This window comes from Pleurodeles waltl, chromosome 6 (genome assembly GCF_031143425.1).
Source record: "Pleurodeles waltl isolate 20211129_DDA chromosome 6, aPleWal1.hap1.20221129, whole genome shotgun sequence".
In the NCBI taxonomy this organism is placed as follows: Eukaryota; Metazoa; Chordata; class Amphibia; order Caudata; family Salamandridae; genus Pleurodeles; species Pleurodeles waltl.
Genome location: NC_090445.1, coordinates 467,443,790 through 467,459,551, shown reverse-complemented (window position 1 = coordinate 467,459,551; position 15,762 = coordinate 467,443,790). Strand labels below are relative to the sequence as shown.

General features: G+C 48.8%; 1 long non-coding RNA gene across 1 annotated transcript in view; it reads right to left on the bottom strand.

Annotated features, from left to right (window-relative positions):
* Positions 1-1,455: 1,455 nt before the first annotated feature.
* Positions 1,456-15,762, bottom strand: part of LOC138299905 (uncharacterized) — a 62,451-nt gene continuing 48,144 nt past the window's right edge. Inside the window, exon 2 of the long non-coding RNA XR_011204846.1 lies at positions 1,456-1,671. This is a non-coding gene — a long non-coding RNA (uncharacterized lncRNA). The remainder of the gene's footprint in view (positions 1,672-15,762) is intronic.

Sequence of the window (15,762 nt, the reverse complement as noted above, 5' to 3'; positions counted from 1 at the left end):
GGGCATGCCCCGGTATGGTATGCAAGGTTGGTTCTGGCCAGTCGACAGTCTGATGCAGCACTGTGTCTATGTCGTGTGTGTGTGTGTGTGTAATGGCAGGATTAATGTTGATTGCGGCATTCAGGTCCTGGAGCAAAGTTACTCCACGGCTGCCATCTTTGGCTCCATGGCAACCCCATAAGCACCCTCTCATACACACACTGTATATAATGGGTTGAGGCTGTAGACTTGTCACCTGGTTTGTTTGTGCACTAGCATACACCGCACACAACCTGTTAAATGTAGTCCTTAGGGAGTGGGGCTTAGGTGGCGAGTCGACAAGGAAATACTGGAAACAGTACTTACATACCCCAGGATGATGCAGAATACCAAGTTCAGTAGATCCTGCATAATATATTTCATATAGCTTACCTCACTCCTGCAACTCTGTCCTAAATGTTTGGGTCCTCCTCTGTTTGCCCGAGATGCCAACATGCAGGTGCTGACACGATGCACGTATTCTGGAGTTGCTCAGTCTAACCTTATGGGTGTCAGTGTCCAACTTGCTGAGAGGTGACTGGATGTGTTCACAATGGAAGTTGCACTGTTGGGATTGTTCAGGTGCTCAAAAACAGATAAAGCTGCGAACCGGTTTATAAACCAAACATTGCGGATAGCATGCAGACTAATTGCCATGCACTGGAAAGCCCAGGTATTGTTAGATATAGCCCACTGGTGTGCAGCAATACTGAAGTGGGGACAGGGAGAGGAGCTCAGGAGGCAAGAAATATGAGGACTACACAAATACCCCAGAAATGTGGAATGGGAAGCACTATTACTTGACTTGCACACATTCAAGAGTTGGTGGCCCGTACTTAAACCTACCCTGGCGGGGACATAACCCCCCCCCATCCCCTTTTATCCACATTCCCACACCTCCATCATAACCCCTTCCAGCCTATCCATGGGTGAGTGACAACACCCTTCTGTTACACCCTTTGATGTCCCCGAATAGCTTCCTAGTGGCCATTATAGCTTCATGGATGTCACTGTTGATTTTCAATGTTTGCAGTACCTGCTTGAGATAGCAAGATTGAATAGCACTTATGGTAATGGCAGAATGTGAGTTAACATCGACACATGACTTGTTTTTACCAATGTTGCTGTTTAAGGACTGAACCAAGGGCTCCTGCTGATACTGATGTGAAACTATTTTATTAATGACGATGTAGCTGGATTGCGGATTTTACTAATGATAATGTAACTTTCATAGATGTAATTTATTCAAGATTGTGATATTGAAAATACAATTTAAAACTGGTTAAAAAAAAGTTATTGGAGATGCAGTTGGGTAGTTAGCTTTCACTAAAAAATACTAATGGTAGGTCAGCACTAATGAGGGACACATTAGCAAAGCACATTTACTTTTGATAATTATTGAAATTATGAACTATGATTCAATCTCAAGACCGGAGCCATGGATTATGCATTTCCTTTGTCCATTTTATTAATCAGCAGCCTTTACAATTAGAAAAAAAACCTTTATTTCACAGAAATCTTAGGGAAGGGGTATTCCACATAACCTATCAAACTCTAAATTCATAACATAGTCCATGTTTATGTCCCCTCTCTCTTCGTGAGATAAAAATGGTCAGTTCCTTCTTGTTCATTCCCGTTTGGAGCCGTCATTCCCTAGAAGAGAAAATACACCTTGTAACTATTCCATGCAGAACCAATATGATGTTCAAGTGGAGGGCACGCAAATAGCAATGTCACCTTAAATCTCAAATACAGTATTCAAAAGCATGATAATGGCAAAATAGTCATACTACTACCATAGGAAAGTCCCAAATGTATCATGCATCAACTTTGTCACTGGGTCAACAGAAACCTCTTGCTAAAGCGGGTGTTGTCTTCATGTCCTTAACCCCTTCACTGCCATGGATATAATGCTATTAAAGAACGAGTTACTTACCTTCGGTAGAGACTTTTCTGGTGGATACATTAGCTTCCTGTGTATTCCTCACCTAATGAATACTCCCATTGCGCCAGGATTCGACGGAAATCTTCTTCCTAGGTTCTGCACGTCGATGAGGACGTCACAGTTGCCCATGCGATGCCGTCTGACGTCATACAGGCAATAAGAGGTCCTCGCCGATATCAGTACCAACATTTTTTACGTGCCTGAGAATATTAGGCCATTGAGATGAAAGAACAATAGTAATATTTAATGATATTCCAAACACATCATTCTGAGAATTCAACCTACCATTTGTTTTTTTTAAACAAGTAAATAAATTAACTATATATATATATATATAGATAGATATAAACATATATACATAATATATACAAATCCTCAAAACCAAGAGGAGCACACTCAAGAATTACTTGTTTAGACCAAACAGGCAACGGGGAGGCGGGTGGGACCGTGAGGAATCCACAGGTAGCTAATGTATCCACCAGAAAAGTCGCTACCAAAGGTAAGTAACTCGTTCTTCTGATGGATACAACTACCTGTGGATTCCTCACCTAATGAATAGAGTCCCAAAGCAGTACCGCACTCTGTGGTGGGTGCCTGAATGGTCAAACCAAGAAATCCTGCAGCACTGACCGTGCAAAATGGCCATCCCTTCTGACCTCAGAGTCCAAGCAGTAATGCTTCGCAAAAGTATGAAGGGATGACCAAGTTGCGGCCTTGCAGATGTCGACCACAGGAACACCCCTAGCCAAGGCCGAAGAGGCCGAATTAGCTCTGGTGGAATGAGCTCTTATACCATCAGGAGGATCCTTCCTTGCTAAAGAGCAACACATTTTAATGCTAAGAGCAACCCACCTGGAGAGTGTTCTCTTGTGGACTGCCTTTCCTCTCCTCTTTCCCACGTATCCGATGAAAAGCTGATCCTCCAGCCTGAAATCTTTGTCCTGTCTATATAAAAGCTTAGCGCCCTCTTTGGGTCCAAGCGGTGTAGTCTCTCTTCTTCCTTTGACGGATGAGGCGGAGGATAAAACGTGGATAGAGTAATTGTCTGGGCCAAATGAAAGGGTGAAACAACCTTCGGAAGGAAAGCAGCCTTCGTCCTCAACACCACCTTATCCCCATAAAAAGATGTATAAGGGGGTTTTACCGATAGAGCCTGCAACACACTCACTTTCCTTGCAGAGGTAATTGCAACCAGGAAAACCGTTTTAAGAACCAATAATCTTATGGGGCAAGAATGCATAGGCTCAAAAGGGGACCCCCATAAGGAAAGTTAGAACCAAGGTCAAATCCCATTGAGGCATAACGAAAGGAGTTGGAGGGATTTTATTCATAAGGCCCTTCAAGAATCTAAGTACTATTGGGGATTTAAATAAAGAAGGCTGGTCTGGAAGACAAAGAAAGGCTGACAAGGCAGACAAGTAACCCTTGCACAACCCCTCTGTGCTAAAGACAAAGCAAAAGATAAAACATCTGACAAATGAGCACGTAAGGGATCAATCTGCCTCTCTCCACACCAAACCACAAATTCAGACCACCTATTAGCGTAGATAGATTTAGTGGAGTGTCGCCTGGCCGATGAGATAACATCCACTACATCAGGCAGGAGAGAGAAAGAACTCAGGTTGCCCCGTTCAATCTCCAGGCATGAAGGTGCAGGTTCTGGACGTGGGGGTGTAAAACCTGCCCCTGCGACTGCGAGAGGAGGTCTGCCCTGAGAGGGAGACGGAGCGGAGGGCACAGTGAGAGTTAGAGAAGGTCCGAGTACCACACCCTCCTTGGCCAATCCGGAGCAATTAAGATGACTTGAGCCCGGTCTTGGCGAATTTTACTCAACACACAAGGAATCAAGGGTATGGGGGGGGGGAAACGTGTAAAGCAACTGGTCGCACCAGGTCATCTGAAACGCATCCCCCAAAGCTCCTTGTACCGGATACTGGAGGCTGCAGAATAACGGGCAGTGTGAGTTCTCCCGGGTGGCAAACAGATCTATCCGAGGAAACCCCCACATCTGGAAGATTAACCGGACTTGATCTGGATGGAGACGCCACTCGTGATCGGCCGAGAAATGGCGACTGAGATTGTCCGCACGTACGTTCAAGACTCCGGCCAGATGATTTGCTACCAAGCAAATCTGATGGTCCTTTGCCCAGGACCATAGCCGTAGAGCTTCTCTGCAGAGAAGGTACGACCCTACCCCTGTTTGTTTATATACCACATCGCAGTAGTGTGGTCCGTCAGGACCTGAACCGACTGACCACGAAGGGATGGGAGGAAGGCCTTGAGAGCCAGACGTACAGCCCGTAACTCCAACAGATTTATATGAAACACCTGTTCTACTGGAGACCAAAGTCCCTTGATCTCCACGTCCCACAGATGAGCTCCCCACCCTAGAGTGGAAGCATCCGTTATTACTGTGGCCACAGGCGTAGCTTGCGACAACGGCCTTCCTCTGGAAAGATTGCCGTCCGCAATCCACCATTTCAAATCCATGGCAGCATCTCAGGAGATTCTCACCGAGCCTTCGAGATCCCCTTTGTGTTGAGACCACTGCCTTCGGAGGCACCACTGAAGAGCCCTCATGTGCCAGCGAGCATGCGTGACCAACAGTATGCAAGAAGCAAACAGACCGAGCAGACGTAGGACCTTGAGGACTGGAATGACTGCTCCACTTTTAAACATTGGAATCAACGCCTGAATGTCCTGAATCGACTGAGGCGGAGGAAAGGCTCGGTTCAATGTTGTATCCAGTACTGCCCCTATGAACAGGAGGCGCTGAGAGGGCTCTAGGTGAGATTTGGGCATGTTCACCCAAAAGCCCAGGTCGAACAACAACTGGGTTGTCGACTGCAGGTGATGCAACACGAGCTCCGGAGACCTGGCTTTGATCAACCAGTCGTCTAGATAAGGAAATACTGCTATCCCATTCCTTCTGAGCTCTGCCGCAACCACCGACATCACCTTCGTGAAGACTCGAGGTGCTGAAGTAAGACCAAACGGGAGGACCGCAAACTGATAGTGCTGCGACCCCACCACAAAACGGAGATACTTCCTGTGCAACCTGAGTATCGGGATATGAAAGTAAGCATCCTGCAAGTCGACAGACACCATCCAATCTCCATTGTTCAACGCCAAAAGCACCTGAGCTAGGGTCAGCATCTTGAACTTTTCCTGTTTGAGGAACCAATTCAAGATCCTTAGGTCCAGGATTGGTCTCAACCGACCATCCTCCTTGGGAATCAGGAAGTACCTTGAATAACAACCTTGACCCCTTTCCTGCTCTGGGACCAACTCCACCGAGCCCTTTGAAAGGAGGACTTGAACCTCCTGTTCCAACAACAGGAGGTGTTCTTCTGAACAATAAGATGGGTGGGCGGGATGGGGGGCGGAAACTCCCAAAAGGGAAGGGTGTAGCCTTTTCTCACAATGCTGGTAACCCAGGAGTCTGAAGTTATGACCTCCCACTTGTGGAGAAAATTCAGTAACCTCCCCCCTACAAGAGTGGAGTGAGTGGGAATTGGTGAAAGCCTAAGGCTGCTTCACCTGCTGCACCCCTCCAGAGGAAGAGGAAAAGGCAGAGTGCTGCTGAGAGGCTCCCCTGGTACGGACCCTACCCCTCCCTCTAAAAGATCTATAGGAGAGAGCAGAGGTAGGCTGCTGGAATTTCCCTCGAAAGGAGGAGCCACAACCAAATCCTCGAAACCTCCTAAAAAATCTGGAGGAGGCAGAAGAAGTGGCTTGCAAGCCCAGCGACTTGGCCGTGGCCTTGCTCTCCTTGAACCTCTCTAAGGCCGAATCCGTCTTGGCACCAAAGAGCTTGTCCCCATCAAAAGGAAGGTCCAGTAGGGTCGACTGCACATCAGAGGAAAATCATGAGTTACGAAGCCAAGCCTGCCTCCTCGTAACTACAGCAGTGCCCATTGCCCTAGCAATGGAGTCAGTTGTATCCAACCCAGATTGGATAACCAGAGTTGCAGCTGCCTGAGCGTCCAATACTAGATTTAACAGCCCCTGAGGGACCTCCGTATGCGTTGATGCAATCTCGTCCATCAGGGCATAAATGTACCTTCCTAAAATACATGTTGCATTGGTGGACTTCAATGCCATGCTACACGAAGAGAACACCTTTTTGGATGCCATGTCCATCTTCTTGGAGTCTCTATCTGAGGGCACAGATGGAAAAGAGCCAGGAGCAGACCCTGCCGAGCAGGAAGCCTGGACCACCAAGCTTTCAGGTGTTGGATGTCTGGTAAGAAAACCAGGGTCAGCCGGTGCAGCCCGATACCTCCTAGCCACAGATCTATTGACAGCTGAAAAAGACCCCGGCTTCTTCCAGACTTCCAAAACAGGGTCCAGCAAAGCCTCATTGAACGGCAAAAGTAGATCTGCCGATGTAGAGGCCGGGTGCAACACCTCTGTCAACAAATTCTGCTTGGCTTCAGTTACCGGCAAAGGAAGATCCAAGAAGCTAGCTGCCTTCCTGATAACAGAATGGAAAGTGGCCGCCTCTTCTGTATACTCCCCAGGAGATGACAAGTCCCACTCGGGGGAAGTATCTAGGCCACTAGCAGTGTCCAGCCCATGGAGACCCTCACGAGAGTCCTCAATCTCTCCTTCCTCCATGTTTTGTCTCTGGTACTCCTGCTCTTCAAGGAGACGGAGAGCAAGCCTCCTCGAGTGCAGCCTCTCCTCTATCCTCGGCGTCAACATGGCGTCAGCGGATGATGAAGAACGACGCCGATCGAGGAGTCGCATGGAGAGAAGACTGCTTCGGAGTTGCAGGAGGTCTAGACGGCGCCACTGGTTGAAACATCGAAGCTGCCGGAGCCGAAGTCTCAGGAGCCACCGGAGCCGATACCAGCGCCGAGCCCACGTTCCCCAGGGGGAGAAAGGGCATAAAGGGTGCCGGTCGAAGCGGAGCCGGAGCACCCATGTTGAAGGCCAAAGGGCCCGGAGGACCAGCCGGTCCACCACCTGGAGCCATCTGCTGGAAGATGGAAAACATCGCATTTAAAAATGCGGTACTATCAGCTCCAGGGGCCGGGAAAGCCGGGTACTGGGGTGCCTGGTTCGAAGGCGACACCGACCTCGACGTCGACGTCTGCAACGACGGAGAAAATATTTGAGGCTGCGGAACCTCAAACACTGAAAGTGGTTGGCCCGATGACCCGGGCGAAGTCGGTGAGGCTGGAGAAGGCAACGGCGTCGACGGATGGGGAGTGATCGTGGGACTGACCTCCCAAGTCTTCCGACGTCGAGTTGATAGTGACCTCGACCTCTCTTTACTCGACCAGCGCCGTGATTCTCGATGACGCCGGGAGTCCCGATGACGCCGATGAGACTTCGGTGACGAGGATTTTCGATGAGGTCTCTTTTCCTTCCTTTTCGACTTCGCCAGAAAAAGCTTAGCCTCGCGCTCTTTCAGGGCCTTAGGATTCATATGTTGACAAGAATCGCACTTGTCAACATCATGATCGGAACTAAGACACCACAAACAGTCTTAGTTAGTTACCGACATTTTGCCCCCACACTCATGGCAGGGCTTGAATCCTGACTTTCTTTGCGACATTGTAATCTCAAAGAAAACTATAGATCCAAAAAACACACTGTAACTGTTGAACAGCAACAGTAGCTCCCTCGAAGATAACCGTTTCGAATGTCACGGAAAAAAGTGAACTGACGTCGGCGAGGACCTCTTATTGCCTGTATGACGTCAGACGGCGTCGCATGGGCAACTGCGACGTCCTCGTCGACGTGCAGAAGCTAGGAAGAAGATTTCCGTCGAACGCTGGCGCAATGGGAGTATTAATTAGGTGAGGAATCCACAGGTAGTTGTATCCATCAGAAATAGGCTGATCTGCCCCCCAGGGAGGGCAGAAGCCATTAGGCACCAGGGATGCTTTTATTTATATTGAGAACAGGAGTGACCCCTTAGGCAAGGGTTGTTCCCCCCCTCAAGCATTTTTTTTAAAAGATCATTTCTGCCCCCCCAGGGGGCAGATTAGCCTTTATTAATTAGGCCGATCTGCCCCTTTTGGCAGGGGGTGGGGTGCAGAAGCCACTAGAAACCATGTTTTTTTTTTTTTTTAAACCTTTATACTGATAAGGGGTGCGACCCCTTATGCAAGCTCCCAAAAGGCCTAAAGTACAAATTACTTACCTTCGGTAATGAAATATCTGGTAGAGACATATTCTAGTTGCAGATTCCTTACCTTAGAATTTCCCCCCAGGCGTTAGACTGTATCTGGAGATTTTTCTTCGAGCAATACCCTTGGGCATCTGTAGGTGGCGTTCGACTCCGCAGGCATCGACTGATGCCTTGGTGACGTCTGGAGTAGTACATTGACGCCGCCCTCTGTACTGCCATTTGATGGAGTTTGTTTTGACCAATGACTTTGTGTTTCACCACTGCGCATATTAGTTGCTCAATGTTCACCAGTAGCACATGATATGTTTTGTTCAGTTTAGCCGCCTATGGGCTTTGACATGGCATTAGCCATTACTTTCTGTATTCAGTTGAGCCGCCTATGGGCTTTGACATTGCATTAGTCATTACCTTCTGTATTCTGCCTATTGGCTTTGACATGCTGTATCCAGTCTAGCCGCCTATTGGCTTTGACATTGCATTCCTATTGGCTTTGACATGATGTATTCAGTTTAGCTGCCTATTGACTTTGACATGCTATTAGATATTCTGCCTATGGGCTTTGACATGATATTATATATTGCATTTTATATTCAGCTCAGCTGCCTATGGGCTTTGACATGATATTATACATTACATTTTGTATTCAGCTTAACTGCCTATTGGCTTTGACATTTTGTATTCAGCTCCGCTGCCTATTGGCTTTGACATGATATTATACATTGCATTTTATATTCAGCTCAGCTGCCTATTGGCTTTGACATGATATTAGACATTGCATTTTGTATTCAGCTCAGTTGCCTATTGGCTTTGACATGATATAAGACATTGCATTTTGTATTCAGCTCAGCTGCCTATTGGCTTTGATATGACACTAGACATTGCATTTGATATTTAGGTTAGCTGCCTATTGCCTTTAACGTGGAGTTAGACATTGCAGTTGAGAATCCAAGCTGTATTTTTCCAAGCTGTGTTTTTGCACAAGAGAACCAAGATGTTTTTCTCACAGTAGACTAGACATGATAAGAGAGTACATGGGTGTTGTTCTCTCTGCTTGAGCTTGGGAACAGGAGTAGTCTTGGAGACCTGGCCAGTCTCCAAAAGGCTTGCTCAGTTTCCCAGGTCTGAGAGGAGGGGGCACACCTTTGTAACGAATGTAACAGGCTGCAGAGAGTCAGATTCGAATCTGCCGGACCTCGTGCTGGAGCTTGGCGCCAGCTGCCAGCAATCCCGTGTGGGTAGATGAATCTCTTTCTCGCGGCTGACAGGGGTCATCAGCTTGCAGACCTTAGAAAGATTAAGCTGTAGATAGTTCCCACACGGTGAAGTATTTGTTTTGTTTTGCATTCAATATCTTATAAATATAACCTGCTGTGTATATTGCAAACTGATATATTTTGTTTGATTAACGCGGACTTGAAAGCCACTAATTCGTCATACATAAAAATTGGGGTTGGGGAAGAATTAACAACAATAAAAGTCTTCTTTGACCTCAGAAGTGCATTTCTGTTGTGTTATGTTAGTGCTTAGAAACTAAATAAGAGGAAAGCACTACACCCTCGCGCAGTGATGTCAGTTTCTTTTAACGACTTTCCACGCCAGAGCGCAGAGCCGCTAAGAACACTGAGATTGGTGCGACAGAGCTAAGGACCTGAAAGGGTGGAACACCTGTCCCCAGAAATAATTTCGCAAAGCGGGGAGGATGGGTGGACGGTAAGGAAGCTGCAACTAGAATGTGTCTCCCACCAGATATTTCAAATACCGAAGGTAACTAACCTGTACATCTGATAGAGACTTCTAGTTGCAGATTCCTTACCTTAGAATTGATACCCAAGCAATGCCATCCTATGTGGTGGGCTGCGAACAAAGATCATACTAGAAAGTCTTGCAGGACTGAACGACAAAAGTAGCCGCCTCGACGGACCTGACTATCCAGGCAGTAATGCTTATCAAACGTGTGCAGGGATGCCCATGTAGCTGCCCGACAGATATCCAGGACAGGAACTCCGCGTGCTAACGCAGTGGAAGCCGTAATTTCTCTGGTGGAATGAGCACGCAAGCCTTCCGGAGGTTGCTTTTTAGCCAAAGTGTAGCACATTTTGATGCAAAGAAGCACCCATTGAGAGATGATATTCTTTTGCACTGCCTTCCCTTTCTTAGCACCCACATAGCCAAAGAGTTGATTGTCCACCTGGAAATCTTTAGTACAATGGAGGTAGAACACCAAAACTCTTTTTGGGTCCAGACAGTGGAGTCTCTCCCCTTCTCATGGGAAGGGTGTGGGAGTGTGTAGAAGGTAGGCAAAGTGATGGACTGGCCTACATAAAATGGTGTAAATACCTTAGGAAGGAATGAAGCTCTAATGCATAACACCACTTTGTCAGGGTGTACAGACAAGTTTGGAGGCATTGAAGAAAGCACCTGGAGCTCACTCACCCTGCAAGCAGAGGTGATAGCGACAAAGAAAGACAGTTTGAATGCGAGGATCCGCAAGGGACAATTATGCATTGGCTCAAAGGGGGTATGTAAAGAAATGGCTCCCTGTTGCAGTTACCCCCCACTTTTTGCCTGGTACTGATGCTGACTTGACTGAGAAGTGTGCTGGGACCCTGCTAACCAGGCCCCAGCACCAGTGTTCTTTCACCTAAAATGTGCTTTTGATTCCACAATTGGCACACCCTGGCATCCAGGTAAGTCCCTTGTAACTGGTACCCCTGGTACCAAGGGCCCTGATGCCAGGGAAGGTCTCTAAGGGCTGCAGCATATCTTATGCCACCCTGGGGACCCCTCACTCAGCACAGACACACTGCTTGCCAGCTTGTGTGTGCTGATGAGAACAAAACGAGTAAGTCGACATGGCACTCCCCTCAGGGTGCCATGCCAACCTCACACTGCCTATGCAGTATAGATAAGTCACCCCTCTAGTAGGCCTTACAGCCCTAAGGCAGGGTGCACTATACCATAGGTGAGGGCATATGTGCATGAGCACTATGCCCCTACAGTGTCTAAGCAAAACCTTAGACATTGTAAGTGCAGGGTAGCCATAAGAGTATATGGTCTGGGAGTCTGTCAAAAACTAACTCCACAGCTCCATAATGGCTACACTGAATACTGGGAAGTTTGGTATCAAACTTCTCAGAATAATAAACCCACACTGATGCCAGTGTTGGATTTATTAAAAAATGCACACAGAGGGATACCCCCTGTATTTTACCCAATTGTTCAGTGCAGGACTGACTGGTCTGTGCCAGCCTGCTGCTGAGGGAGTGTCTGACCTCATGCGGCGAGAGCCTTTGTGCTCTCTGAGGACAGAAACAAAGCCTGCTCTGGGTGGAGGTGCTTCACACCTCCCCCCTGCAGGAACTGTAACACCTAGCAGTGAGCTTCAAAGGCTCAAGCTTCGTGTTACAATGCCCCAGGGCACTCCAGCTAGTGGAGATGCCCGCCCCCTGGACCCAGCCCCCACTTTTGGCGGCAAGTCCAGGAGAGATAATGAGAAAAACAAGGAGGAGTCACTGGCCAGTCAGGACAGCCCCTAAGGTGTCCTGAGCTGAGGTGACTCTGACTTTTAGAAATCCTCCATCTTGTAGAAGGAGGATTCCCCCAATAGGGATAGGAATGTGACCCCCCTCCCCTTGGGAGGAGGCACAAAGAGGGTGTACCCACCCTCAGGGCTAGTAGCCATTGGCTACTAACCCCCCAGACCTAAACACGCCCTTAAATTTAGTATTTAAGGGCTCCCCTGAACCTAAGATTTTAGATTCCTGAAACTACCAGAAGAAGAGGACTGCTGAGCTGAAAAACCCCTGCAGAGGAAGAACAGAAGACACCAACTGCTTTGGCCCCAGACTTACCGGCCTGTCTCCTGCCTTCCAAAGAAACCTGCTCCAGCGACGCTTTCCAAGGGACCAGCGACCTCTGAATCCTCTGAGGACTGCCCTGCTTCAAGAAAGACAAGAAACTCCTGAGGACAGCGGCACTGCTCCAAAAGAACTGCAACTTTGTTTCAAGGAGCAGATTTAAAGACCCCTGCAACTCCCTGCAAGAAGCGTGAGACTTGCAACACTGCACCCGGCGACCCCGACTCGAATGGTGGAGAACCAACACCTCAGGGAGGACCCTCCGGCGACTCCGAGTCCGTGAGTAACCAAAGTTGTCCACCCTGAGCCCCCACAGCGACGCCTGCAGAGGGAATCCCGAGGCTCCCCCTGACCGCGACTGCCTGAACTCCATTTCCCGACGGCTGGAAAAGACCCTGCACCCGCAGCCCCCAGCACCTAAAGGAACGGAACTCCTGTGCAGGAGTGACCCCCAGGAGGCCCTCCCCCTTGCCCAGGTGGTGGCTACCCCGAGGAGCCCCCCCCTTGCCTGCCTGCAACGCTGAAGAGATCCCTTGATCTCTCATTGCAAACCATTGTAAACCCGACGCGTGTTTGCACACTGCACCCGGCCGCCCCCGCGCTGCTGAGGGTGTACTTTTTGTGCTGACTTGTGTCCCCCCCGGTGCCCTACAAAACCCCCCTGGTCTGCCCTCCGAAGACGCGGGTACTTACCTGCTGGCAGACTGGAACCAGGGCACCCCCTTCTCTCCATTGAAGCCTATGTGTTTTGGGCACCTCTTTGACCTCTGCACCTGACCGTCCCTGAGCTGCTGGTGTGGTAACTTTGGGGTTGCTCTGAACCCCCAACGGTGGGCTACCTTGGACCCAAAACTGAAACCTGTAAGTGACTTACTTACCTGTTAAAACTAACATTACTTTACCTCCCCCAGGAACTGTGAAAATTGCACTGTGTCCACTTTTAAAACAGCTTATTGTGTTTTATGTAAAAAGTATACATGCTAATGTAATGATTCAAAGTTCCTAAAGTACTTACCTGCAATACCTTTCAAATGAGATATTACATGTAGAATTTGAACCTGTGGTTCTTAAAATAAACTAAGAAAAGATATTTTTCTATAACAAAACCTATTGGCTGGATTTGTCTCTGATTGTGTGTTCCTCATTTATTGCCTGTGTGTGTGTACAACAAATGCTTAACACTACTCCTTTGATAAGCCTACTGCTCGACCACACTACCACAAAATAGAGCATTAGTATTATCTCTTTTTGCCACTATCTTACCTCTAAGGGGAACCCTTGGACTCTGTGCATGCTATTCCTTACTTTGAAATAGCATATACAGAGCCAACTTCCTACAGGGTACACATTAAATAAGTAAGTACAAGATTAAGATCCCACTGAGGCATAATAAATGGAGTGGGAGATAATAAGTGGGTGAGCCCTTTTAAGAACCTACTGACAATAGGAGATTTAAAGAGTGAGGGCTGATCAGGTAACCTTTAAGGGTGCCCAAAGCAGAGCCCTGCTGGGCTAAATAATGAACAGAAGAACCTCTGACAGAGGGACACAAATGTGATCAACAGATTTGTTGGTACACCATGCCACAAGATTTATTCCAACGACAGGCATATACAGTTTTAGTCGATGGATGCCAAGAAACATTGCAGACTTTGGGTGGAAGGGCAAATGCATTCAACTGTTGCAGCTCAATCTCCACGCATGAAGGTGGAGGTTGGACAGGTGCTGATGGAGAACCGTCCCCTGCTGCTGTGACAGAAGATTCGCCCAAAGAGGCAGTCTGAGTGGAGGATGGATGGACATGCTCAATAGCTCTGGATACCACACTCTTCAAGCCCAGTCCGGATCCACCAAGATAACTTGGGCCCGGTCGTACTTGATTTTCTTGCGAACTCTGGGTAGAAGAGGGCTAGACGGGAAGGCGTACAGGAGGCTGGAGCTCCACTCGAGATGAAAAGCGTCTCCGAGCGAGTGCCGTCTTCGAAAATTCCAACGTGCAAAACAGCTGACATTGCGTGTTCTCTGCAGAGGCAAACAGATCTAACCAAGGCTCTCCCCACTTGAGACCTTGCGTCACCTCCAGATAGAGACGCCATTCGTGATCGACTGTGCGTCAGCGGCTGAGTTTGTCTGCTCTGGCGTTGAGAGCCTGCCAGATGTTCAACCATCAGCGTAATGCCCTGATATTCCAGCCATGTCCAGAGGCGTAGTGCTTCCTGACAAAGGGTCCAGGACCCTACCCCGCGTTGTCTGTTGGAGTACCACATGGCGGTAGTGTTGTCTGTGAACACCTGCACCACTTTCCCTTTGAGAGAGGGAAGGAATGTTTTTGACCTAAGCCTGATTGCCCGGAGCCCGGAGCTCCAGCATTTTTATGTGGAGCCCGACTCCGCCGGAAACCGGAGGCCTCTGATCTCTGCTTCTCCCATGTGTCCACACCAACCCACAAGTGACACATCTGTCACTATAGAGAGATCTGGTTGGGGAATGGAGAGGGATCTGCTGTTGACACAATTTGGATTCTAAAGCCACCACTGCAGGTCTTTCGCAGTCCCCTCCGAGATCTGGACCATGTCTGAGCGATTTCCCTGATGCTGCGCCCACTGGAACTTTAGGTCCCACTGCAGAGTGCGCATATGCCATCTGGCATGTGTACTAGCAGGAGACAGGAGGCCATGAGGCCCAGCAGGCTCACACTCACCGAAACCCAAGACCGAGGCTGAAAGAAAGATCTGAATCATAGCCTGAAGGTCTTGGACTCGCTTGTCTGGAGAATAAGCGAGAAATTGCACTGTATCCAGAACAGCTCCAATGAAAGTGAGCGTCTGAGAGGAAGTCAGGTGTGACTTCGGCACGTTTATAGTGAACCCCAGCTTGTGCAGGAGGTTCGCCATAGTCTGAAGGTGAGAGACGACTGTCTGGTGAGAAGGCGCCTTCAACAGCCAGTCATTGAGGTAGGGGAAAACTGAGACCCCTAACCTGCACAGATGAGCTGCAACCACCTCCATCATTTTTGTGAACACCAGAGGGGCGCTGGTAAGGCCGAAAAGGAGCATGGTAAACTGAAAGTGCTCGTGACCTACCATGAATCGTAGGTAACGTCTGTGGGCAGGCAGGATGGGGATGTGAAAATAAGCGTCCTGCAAGTCCAACGCTACCATCCAGTCTCATGGGTCTAAGGCAGAAAGAACATGAGCCAGGGTGACCATTTTTAATTTCTCCTTCTTGAGAAAGTAGTTCAGGACCCGAAAGTCTAGGATTGGATGTAAGCCCTTGTCCTTCGTTGGTATAAGAAAGTAGCAGGAATAACAACCACAACCCACTTCTGGCACAGGGACTCTTTCTATAGCTCCCTTGGCCAAGAGAGCCATGACTTCCTGGTGGAGAAGCACAAAATGATCCTCCGGAAGATGATGGAAGGATGGTGGCATGTGTGGTGCTGCAGATTCCAAAGGAGGGTGGGGAGGAGTAGCCCTTCCGAATGATCTGCAAAACCCACCCATCAGTGGTGATAAGTTCCCAGTGGGGCAGGTGATGGCGGATCCTGCCCCTAACTGGGTAGGAGTGACGGGACGGACTAGGAGGGTTTGGAGACTGCATGGGGGGGGGGGGCGGCAGAGGTGGAATGGACAGACCTATGGTTCCCTGTCTCACATCCACGTGGAATTCCGCGACCTCGGCCATGCATAGGCTGCCCAGCGTGCGTGGCACGATGGCTGGGTTGAGGACATGACAGGGTGCCCCTTCCATGTTCCACGAAATGGATGAAAAGCTGAATGCGGTGGACGAGTGGCGGA